We start from the raw sequence: 11,629 nt of genomic DNA, 5'->3' as shown, positions 1-11,629 counted from the left end.
GGCTCTTTGGCGGCCAACGGTCGGCTGCGCCAGTTAAGGAAAGAAATCGGGCACCGGACAGTGTCCGGTGCGCCAGTCGACAGAAGGCAAGATCAACCTTCCTAGATTGCTCTCAACGGCTCCTAGCTGCCTTGGGGCTATAAAAGGGACCCCTAGGCGCATGGAGGATAATACCAAGCATCTCCTAAGCATTCCTAAGCACCAAGACATCGATTCCGCACCCTTGATTCTTTGCGATAGCGATTAGAGCTCTTGTTGAGTGGTGAACTCATTGAGTTGTGTTGTGAGCTCTCGTTGCGACTTGTGTGCGTGGTGTTGCTGTAATTTCTGTCTTGAGTGCGTTGCTAATCCCTCCCTTGCTCCGTGCTTCTTGTGAATTTCAAGTGTAAGGGCGAGAGGCTCCAAGTTGTGGAGATTCCTCGCAAACGGGATTGAGAAAAAGTAAGCAAAACACCGTGGTATTCAAGTGGGTCTTTGGACCACTTGAGAGAGGTTGATTGCAACCCTCGTCCGTTGGGACGCCACAACGTGGAGTAGGCAAGCGTTGGTCTTGGCCGAACCACGGGATAACCACCGTGCCATCTCTGTGATTGATCCTTGTTGGTTATTGTGTTTTGTTGAGGATTCCTCTCTAGCCACTTGGCAATTATTGTGCTAACGATTAACCACGTTTTGTGGCTTAAGTTTTCAAGTTTCCCAGGATCACCTATTCACCCCCCCCTCTAGGTGCTCTCAATTGGTATCAGAGCCGTTTTCTTCACAAAGGGACTAACCGCCCGAAGAAATGGATCCTAAGGGGAAGGGAATCGTGATCAACGACAAAGAGAAGGAATCCTTCGTCAACGAGCCGAAGGACGACAAGCCTACCGACTCCGGCTCGGGCCATAGACGGAAGGAAGGGAAGAAGAAGAAGACGAGGCGCATCAAGGAGATCGTCTATTACGACGACAGCGATGAGTCTACTTCTTCCCAAAAGGACGACAACCACAACGACTACGAGAGAAGGAAACCGGTTAATTCGAACTTTTCTTTTGACTACTCTCGTATTTCGCAAAGTTCAAATACACATTTGCTCTCCATTCCACTCGGCAAGCCCCCACACTTTGATGGGGAGGACTACGGATTTTGGAGCCACAAAATGCGTAGTCACCTATTCTCTCTCCATCCTAGTATATGGGAGATTGTAGAGAGTGGAATGCACTTTGATAGTTCGGATAGTCCCATGTTCATTAATGAACAAATTCATAAGAATGCACAAGCTACTACTGTTCTTCTAGCTTCATTTTGCAGGGATGAATACCACAAAGTGAGCGGCTTGGATAACGCCAAGCAGATCTGGGACACCCTCAAGATTTCTCATGAGGGGAACGACGTCACCTTGCTCACCAAGATGGAGTTGGTGGAGGGCGAGCTTGGGCGGTTCGCGATGATAAGGGGCGAGGAGCCAACTCAAACATACAACCGGCTCAAGACCCTTATCAACAAAATAAGGAGCTACGGAAGCACGCGATGGACGGACCACGACATCGTCCGACTGATGCTAAGGTCCTTTACCGTTCTTGATCCTCATTTGGTGAATAATATTCGTGAGAATCCCAGGTACACCAAAATGTCGCCCGAAGAAGTCCTTGGAAAATTCGTTAGCGGGCGAATGATGATCAAGGAGGCGAGGTATGTGGACGACGCCTTGAATGGTCCAATCAACGAGCCGCAACCCCTTGCTCTCAAGGCAACAAGAAGCAAGGAGGCGCTACCTAGTAAGGTGGCACAAATTGAGGCAGACGGACTTAATGATGAAGAGATGGCCCTCATCATCAAAAGATTCAAGACGACGCTTAAAGGTCGAAAGGGACAGCCAAGCAAGACCAAAGCCAAAGGGAAACACTCATGCTTCAAATGTGATAAGCTTGGGCATTTTATTGCTAACTGTCCCGACAATGATAGTGATCAGGACCAAGGGGACAAGAGGGAGAAGAAGAAGAATTATAAGAAGGCAAAGGGCGAGGCTCATCTTGGCAAGGAGTGGGATTCGGACTGCTCCTCGTCCGACTCCGACAACGAAGGACTCGCCGCCACCGCCTTCAACAAGTCATCCCTCTTCCCCAACGAGCGTCACACATGCCTTATGGCAAGGGAGAAGAAGGTATGTACTCGAGACTCTACTTATGCTTCTTCAAGTGAAGACGAATCTAGTGATGAGGAAATAGATTACTCTAGCTTGTTTAAGGGATTGGATAGAAATAAAATTGATAAAATCAATGAATTGATTGATGCCTTGAATGAAAAGGATAGGCTTTTAGAAAAGCAAGAGGATTTGTTGTATGAAGAACATGACAAATTCGTAGAAGCACAAAAATCTCATGCTCTAGAAGTTAAAAGAAATGAAATGCTTTCAGGTGAATTATCTTCTTGCCATGAGACAATTTCTAACTTAAGGAGCATTAATGATGATTTGAATGCCAAGTTAGAAATAGCTAGTAAATCAACATCTTGTGTAGAAAATGATGTTATGTGCAATAGGTGTAAAGATTTTGATATTGATGCTTGTAGTGAACACATAGCCTCTATTGCAAAATTAAATAATGAAATTGCTAGTCTTAATGCCCAACTTAAGATTAGCAAAAGTGAATTTGACAAATTAAAATTTGCAAGGGATGCCTACACAATTGGTAGACACCCCTCAATTAAGGATGGTCTTGGCTTCAAGAGGGAAGTCAAGAACTTAACAAGCCATAAGGCTTCCATCTCCACAAAGGAGAAAGGGAAGGTCCCTATGGCAAGTAATGCTAAAAAGAACCATGCCTTCATGTACCATGATAGAAAATTTTCTAGAAATGTTCATGATGATAGGAGTTGTAATGCTTATAATGCTTTTGACTCTCATGCCATGTTTGCTTCTAGTTCTTCCTATATGCATGGTAGAAATGTGTTTAGAAGAAATGTTGTTCATCATATGCCTAGGAGAAATGTTGTCAATACTCCTAGGAAAGTTAATGAACCTTCTACAATTTATCATGCATGTGATGCTTCATTTGCAATTTGTAGAAAGGATAGGAAGATAGTTGCTAGGAAATTAGGGGCAAAATGCAAGGGTGATAAAACTTGCATTTGGGTCCCTAAGACAATTGTGACTAACCTTGTAGGACCCAACAAGAGTTGGGTACCTAAGTCCCAAGCCTAAATTTGCCTTGCAGGTTTATGCATCCGGGGGTTCAAGCTGGATTATCGACAGCGGATGCACAAACCATATGACGGGGGAGAAGAAAATGTTCAACTCCTACGTCAAAAACAAGGATTCCCAAGATTCAATAATATTCGGTGATGGGAATCAAGGCAAGGTAAAAGGATTAGGTAAAATTGCTATTTCAAATGAGCACTCTATCTCTAATGTGTTTTTAGTTGAGTCTCTTGGATATAACTTGCTATCTGTCAGTCAATTATGCAATATGGGATATAATTGTCTATTTACAAATGTAGATGTGTCTGTCTTTAGAAGAAGTGATGGTTCACTAGCTTTTAAGGGTGTATTAGATGGCAAACTTTATTTAGTTGATTTTGCAAAAGAGGAGGCCGGACTAGATGCATGCTTAATTGCTAAGACTAGCATGGGCTGGCTGTGGCATCGCCGCTTAGCACATGTGGGGATGAAGAACCTTCACAAGCTTCTAAAGGGAGAACACGTGATAGGTCTAACCAATGTTACTTTCGAAAAAGATAGACCTTGTGCAGCTTGTCAAGCAGGTAAACAAGTGGGAGGAGCGCATCACAGCAAGAATGTGATGACCACATCAAGACCCCTGGAGCTGCTACATATGGATCTCTTCGGACCAGTCGCCTATCTAAGCATAGGAGGAAGTAAGTATGGTCTAGTTATTGTTGATGACTTTTCCCGCTTCACTTGGGTGTTCTTTTTGCAGGATAAGTCTGAAACCCAAGGGACCCTCAAACGCTTCCTAAGGAGAGCTCAAAATGAGTTTGAGCTCAAGGTGAAGAAGATAAGGAGCGACAACGGGTCCGAATTCAAGAACCTTCAAGTGGAGGAGTTCCTTGAGGAAGAAGGGATCAAGCACGAGTTCTCCGCTCCCTACACACCACAACAAAATGGTGTGGTAGAAAGGAAGAACAGGACGCTCATCGATATGGCGAGGACGATGCTAGGAGAGTTCAAGACCCCCGAGTGCTTTTGGTCGGAAGCCGTGAACACGGCTTGTCACGCCATCAACAGGATGAAGAAGATGTTCCGACGGCCGCTATACGCACCATGGTGATTGGGGATGTGCGGCCACAGGAACAAAAGGAGCAAGATCAACCTTCTTCCTCAACTATGGTGCATCCCCCAACTCAAGACGATGAACAGGTTCATCAACAGGAGGCATGTGATCAAGGGGGAGCACAAGATGATCATGTGATGGAGGAAGAAGCGTAACCGGCACCTCCAACCCAAGTTCGAGCGATGATTCAAAGGGATCATCCCGTCGACCAGATATTGGGTGATATTAGCAAGGGAGTAACTACTCGTTCAAGATTAGTTAATTTTTGTGAGCATTACTCTTTTGTCTCTTCTATTGAGCCTTTCAGGGTAGAAGAGGCCTTGCTAGATCCGGACTGGGTGTTGGCCATGCAGGAGGAAGTCAACAATTTCAAGCGCAATGAAGTTTGGACACTGGTGCCTCGCCCCAAGCAAAATGTTGTGGGAACCAAGTGGGTGTTCCGCAACAAACAGGACGAGCACGAGGTGGTGACGAGGAACAAGGCTCGACTTGTGGCAAAAGGTTATGCCCAAGTCGCAGGTTTGGACTTTGAGGAGACATTTGCTCCTGTGGCTAGGCTAGAATCAATTCGGATTTTGCTAGCATATGCCGCTCACCATTCTTTCAGGTTGTACCAAATGGATGTGAAGAGCGCCTTCCTCAACGGGCCGATCAAGGAGGAGGTGTACGTAGAGCAACCCCCTGGCTTCGAGGATGAACGGTACCCCAACCACGTGTGTAAGCTCTCTAAGGCGCTCTATGGACTTAAGCAAGCCCCAAGAGCATGGTATGAATGCCTTAGAGACTTTTTAATTGCTAACGCTTTCAAGGTCGGGAAAGCCGATCCAACTCTTTTTACTAAGACTTGCGATGGTGATCTTTTTGTGTGCCAAATTTATGTCGATGACATAATATTTGGTTCTACTAATAAAAAGTCTTGTGAAGAGTTTAGCAGGGTGATGACGCAGAAATTCGAGATGTCAATGATGGGCGAGTTGAACTACTTCCTTGGGTTCCAAGTGAAGCAACTCAAGGACGGCACCTTCATCTCTCAAACGAAGTACACGCAAGACTTGCTGAAGCGGTTTGCGATGAAGGACGCCAAGCCCGTAAAGACGCCGATGGGAACCGACGGACACACCGACCTCAACAAAGGTGGTAAGTCCGTTGATCAAAAAGCATACCGGTCCATGATAGGTTCTTTGCTTTATTTATGTGCTAGTAGACCGGATATTATGCTTAGCGTATGCATGTGTGCTAGATTTCAATTCGATCCTAAGGAGTGTCATCTAGTGGCAGTGAAGCGAATCCTTAGATATTTAGTTGCTACGCCTTGCTTTGGGCTCTGGTATCCAAAGGGGTCTACCTTTGATCTAATTGGATACTCAGATTCCGACTATGCTGGATGTAAGGTCGATAGGAAGAGTACATCGGGGACGTGCCAATTCTTAGGAAGGTCCCTGGTGTCATGGAACTCTAAGAAACAAACTTCTGTTGCCCTATCCACCGCTGAGGCCGAGTATGTTGCCGCAGGACAGTGTTGCGCGCAACTACTTTGGATGAGGCAAACCCTCAGGGACTTTGGCTATAATCTGAGCAAAGTCCCACTCCTATGTGATAATGAGAGTGCTATCCGCATGGTGGAAAATCCTGTTGAACACAGCCGCACAAAGCACATAGACATCCGGCATCACTTTTTGAGAGACCACCAGCAAAAGGGAGATATCGAAGTGTTTCATGTTAGCACCGAGAACCAGCTAGCCGATATCTTCACTAAGCCTTTAGATGAAAAGACCTTTTGCAGGCTGCGTAGTGAGCTAAATGTCCTAGATTCGCGGAACTTGGATTGAATTGGAGCATACATGTGTTTATGCCTTTGATCACGTTCATTCTGCATTTTGTTGCTTATTGTGGTGCTCAAGTTGTACAAACACTCCCTGGACCTCACAAGTCCTTTTTGCAAGTGATGCACATATTTAGGGGGAGCTGTGCTACAACTTGACCCTTTGAAACTAACCATGTATTTGAGTTTGGTTGTTTTAGCCTCAAAGGAGGATTGAAAGGGAAAAGGTGGACTTGGACCATGCAAGACTTCCACTGCACTCCGATGAAAAGAGCAACTTTACCAAGTTCATCTTTATACTCTTATTGCCTTTGTGTTCTCATTTGATGATTTTGGTGAGGCAATGGGGTTAAAGGGCCGAGATTGATCCCGTTTTGGTGCTTGATGCCAAAGGGGGAGAAAATAAAGGCCAGAGCGATAAATGGATCAGCTACCACTTGAGAGATTTTGAAAATAGTAGAATAGAGCTTTTGGTTTGTCAAAACTCTTTTATTGTCTCTCTTGTCAAAAGTTGGCTTCTTGTAGGGAGAAGTATTGATTATGGGAAAAAGGGGGAGTTTTTGAAATCTTGAATCAATTTCTCTTGGAATGACTCTCTTTATGTCTTAACATGTGTGTTTGACTTAGAGATAGAAATTTGAATTTGATTTGCAAAAACAAACCAAGTGGTGGCAAAGGATGATCCATATATGTCAAAATTGAATCAAAACAATTTTGAGTTCTTAGTTGAATTGATTTTGTACTTGTTCTACTTGCTTTATGTTGTGTTGGCATAAATCACCAAAAAGGGGGAGATTGAAAGGGAAATGTGCCCTTGGGCCATTTCTAAGTATTTTGGTGATTTAATGTCCAACACAAGTGCTTAAATGTAAAATGGTGGACAAAGTACAAACCAAGGATAAAGGTATGTTTCTCAGACTTAGTACATTGTTTTATGGACTAATGTATTGTGTCTAAGTGCTGGAAACAGGAAAAATCCAATTGGAATTGTCTTGGCTCGAGCAGCCAAGACTCTGCTCAGTCTGGGAGCACCGGACTGTCCGGTGGTGCACAAGACAGTGTCCGGTGCGCCAGGCTGGTTCGAGCGAAGTGGCCGCTCTCGGGAATTCACCGGCGACGTACGACTATAATTCACCGGACTGTCCGGTGAGCCAACGGTCGGCCGCGCGATCTGCGCGGGACACGTGGCCGAGCCAACGACTAGAAGGGGGCACCGGACTGTCCGGTGTGCACCAGACATGTCCGGTGCGCCAACGGCTCTTTGGCGGCCAACGGTCGGCTGCGCCAGTTAAGGAAAGAAATCGGGCACCGGACAGTGTCCGGTGTGCACCGGACTGTCCGGTGCGCCAGTCGACAGAAGGCAAGATCAGCCTTCCTAGATTGCTCTCAACGGCTCCTAGCTACCTTGGGGCTATAAAAGGGACCCCTAGGCGCATGGAGGATAATACCAAGCATCTCCTAAGCATTCCTAAGCACCAAGACATCGATTCCGCACCCTTGATTCTTTGCGATAGCGATTAGAGCTCTTGTTGAGTGGTGAACTCATTGAGTTGTGTTGTGAGCTCTCGTTGCGACTTGTGTGCGTGGTGTTGCTGTGATTTCTGTCTTGAGTGCGTTGCTAATCCCTCCCTTGCTCCGTGCTTCTTGTGAATTTCAAGTGTAAGGGCGAGAGGCTCCAAGTTGTGGAGATTCCTCGCAAACGGGATTGAGAAAAAGTAAGCAAAACACCGTGGTATTCAAGTGGGTCTTTGGACCGCTTGAGAGGGGTTGATTGCAACCCTCGTCCGTTGGGACGCCACAACGTGGAGTAGGCAAGCGTTGGTCTTGGCCGAACCACGGGATAACCACCGTGCCATCTCTGTGATTGATCCTTGTTGGTTATTGTGTTTTGTTGAGGATTCCTCTCTAGCCACTTGGCAATTATTGTGCTAACGATTAACCACGTTTTGTGGCTTAAGTTTTCAAGTTTCCCAGGATCACCTATTCACCCCCCCCCCCTCTAGGTGCTCTCAAAGAGCTCAAAAGAACACAACAAATCTCTCTCACTTAACACTAAAGCTTTTGTGGAATTGGGAGAGGATTTGATTACTTGGGTGTGTCTAGAATTGAATGCTAGAGCTCTTGTAAGTAGTTGAAAGGTGGAAAACTTGGATGACTTGAATGTGGGGTGGTTGGGGGTATTTATAACCCCAACCACCAAACTAGCCGTTTGGTGGAGGCTGCTGTTGCATGGCGCACCGGACAGTCCGGTGCTCCACCGGACACTGTCTGGTGCGCCAGCCACGTCACCAGGCCGTTGGGTTCCGACCGTTGGAGCTCTGACTGCTGGGCCCGCCTGGATGTCCGGTGGCACACCAGACATGTACTGTAGAGTGTCTGGTGCGCCACTTCGCGCGTGCCTGACTTCTGCGCGCTCTGGCGCGCATTAATTGCTTCTGCAGGTGACCATTGGCGCAAAGTAGTCGTTGCTCCGCTGGCTCACCGGACAGTCCGATGTACACCGGACATGTCCGGTGAATTATAGCGAAGCGGATTCCCGAAGCTGGCGAGTTCAGAGTCGCTCTTCCTTAGAGCACCGGACACTATCCGGTGTACACCGGACAGTCCGGTGAATTATAGCGGAGCGCCTCTGAGTTTTCCCGAAGGTGCGAAGTTTGGCTTGAAGTCCCCTGGTGCACCGGACACTGTCCGGTGGCACACCGGACAGTCCGGTGCGCCAGACCAGGGCACACTTCGGTTATCCCTTGCTCTCTTTGTTGAACCATTTTCTTGGTCTTTTTATTGGCTTATTGTGAGCCTTTGGCACCTGTAGAACTTATAGACTAGAGCAAACTAGTTAGTCCAATTATTTGTGTTGGGCAATTCAACCACCAAAATTAATTAGGAAATAGGTGTGAGCCTAATTCCCTTTCAATCTCCCCCTTTTTGGTGATTGATGCCAACACAAACCAAAGCAAATATAGAAGTGCATAATTGAACTAGTTTGCATAATGTAAGTGCAAAGGTTGCTTGGAATTGAGCCAATATAAATATTCATAAGATGTGCATGGATTGTTTCTTTGTTTTTAACATTTTGGACCACGCTTACACCACATGTTTTGTTTTTGCAAATGTTTTGGAAATTCTTTTCAAAGTCTTTTGCAAATAGTCAAAGGTAAATGAATGAGAATTTTGAGAAGCATTCACTAGATTTGAAATTTTATCCCCCTGTTTCAAATGCTTTTCCTTTGACTGAACAAAACTCCCCCTTAATGAAATCCTCCTCTTAGTGTTCAAGAGGGTTTTGATATTAATTTTGAAGAGGGTATACCAATTTGAAATTATATTACAAGTAAGATACCAATTTGAAAATACTTCTTGAAAAACTAAAATTTTGAAATTGGTGGTGGTGCGGTCCTTTTGCTTTGGGCTCATACTCTCTCCCCCTTTGGCATGAATCGCCAAAAACGGAATCACTAGAGCCCTTGAAACTACTTTCTCTCCTTTGGTAAATAAAATGTGAGTGAAGATTATACCAAAGACGGAGAGTTGCTCGGAGCGACGGCGAAGGATGAGTTATGGAGTGGAGTGGAAGCCTTTGTCTTCGCCGAAGACTCCAATTCCCTTTCAATATACCTATGACTTGGTTTGAAATAGACTTGAAAACACATTAGTCATAGCATATGTAAAGGAGATATGATCAAAGGTATACTTATGAGCTATGTGTGCAAATTAGCAAAAGAAATTCCTAGAATCAAGAATATTTAGCTCATGCCTTAGTTTGTTAAAGGTTTGTTCGTCTAGTGGCTTGGTGAAGATATCGGCTAATTGATCTTTAGTATTGATGTATGCAATCTCGATATCTCCCTTTTGTTGGTGATCCCTTAAAAAGTGATACCGAATGGCTATGTGTTTAGTGCGGCTATGCTCAACGGGATTATCCGCCATGCGGATTGCACTCTCATTATCACATAGAAGAGTACCTTTGGTTAATTTGTAACCATAGTCCCTAAGGGTTTGCCTCATCCAAAGTAGTTGCGCGCAACAATGTCCTGCGGCAATATACTCGGCTTCGGCGGTAGAAAGAGCTACAGAATTTTGCTTCTTTGAAGCCCAAGACACCAAGGATCTTCCCAAGAACTGGCAAGTCCCCGATGTGCTCTTTCTATTAATTTTACACCCTGCCCAATCGGCATCCGAATAACCAATTAAATCAAAAGTGGATCCCCTAGGATACAAAGCCCAAACTTAGGAGTATAAACTAAATATCTCAAGATTCGTTTTACGGCCGTAAGGTGAGCTTCCTTAGGGTCGGCTTGGAATCTTGCACACATGCATATGGAAAGCATAAAATCCGGTCAAGATGCACATAAATAGAGTAAAGAGCCTATTGAAAGTCGCCTAGAGGGGGGTGAATAGGGCGAAACTGAAATTCTCGAAAATAATCACAACTACAAGTCGGGTTAGCGTTAGAAATATAAACGAGCTCGCGAGAGAGGGAGCAAAACAAATCGCAAGCAAATGAAGAGTGTGACACGCGGATTTGTTTTACCGAGGTTCGGTTCTTGCAAACCTACTCCCCGTTGAGGAGGCCACAAAGGCCGGGTCTCTTTCAACCCTTCCCTCTCTCAAACGATCCCTCGGACCGAGTGAGCTTCTCTTCTCGAATCAAAGCCGGGAATAAAACTTCCCCGCAAGGGCCACCACACAATTGGTGCCTCTTGCCTTGATTACAATTGAGTGTTGATCACAAGAGCAATTGAGAAAGAAAAGAAGCAATCCAAGCGCAAGAGCTCAAAAGAACACGGCAAATCTCTCTCTCTAATCACTAAAGCCTTTTGTGGAATTGGAGAGGATTTGATCTCTTTGGTGTGTCTTAGAATTGAATGCTAGAGCTCTTGTAGTAGTTGGGAAGTAGAGAACTTGGATGCAATGATTGGTGGGGTGGTTGGGGTATTTATAGCCCCAACCACCAAAAGTGGCCGTTGGGAGGCTGTCTGTTCGATGGCGCACCGGACAGTCCGGTGCACACCGGACAGTCCGGTGCCCCCTGCCACGTCATCACTGCCGTTGGATTCTGACCGTTGGAGCTTCTGACTTGTGGGCCCACCTGGGTGTCCGGTGCACACCGGACATGTACTGTTTGATGTCCGGTGTGCCAGCATGGGCGATTCTGACTCCTGCGCGCGCTGCGCGCGCATTAAATGTCGTTGCAGGTAGCCGTTGGCGCGAAGTAGCCGTTGCTTCGAGGTTGCACCGGACAGTCCGGTGAATTATAGCGAAGCGGCGAGGGAGAAAACCCGAGGCTGGCGAGTTCCTGAGGCCGACCTTCCTTGGAGCACCGGACATGTCCGGTGTACACCGGACAGTCCGGTGAATTATAGCCGAGTCGCCTCTGGAAATTCCCGAAGGTGGCGAGTTTGAGTCTGAGTCCCCCTGGTGCACCGGACATGTCCGGTGGCACACCGGACAGTCCGGTGCGCCAGACCAGGGGTGCCTTCGGTTGCCCCTTTGCTCCTTTGTTGAATCCAAAACTTTGTCTTTTTATTGGCTGAGT

The sequence above is a fragment of the Zea mays genome, chromosome 7, assembly GCF_902167145.1.
Source record: "Zea mays cultivar B73 chromosome 7, Zm-B73-REFERENCE-NAM-5.0, whole genome shotgun sequence".
NCBI classification, from domain to species: domain Eukaryota; kingdom Viridiplantae; phylum Streptophyta; class Magnoliopsida; order Poales; family Poaceae; genus Zea; species Zea mays.
This window is presented reverse-complemented; position numbering follows the sequence as displayed.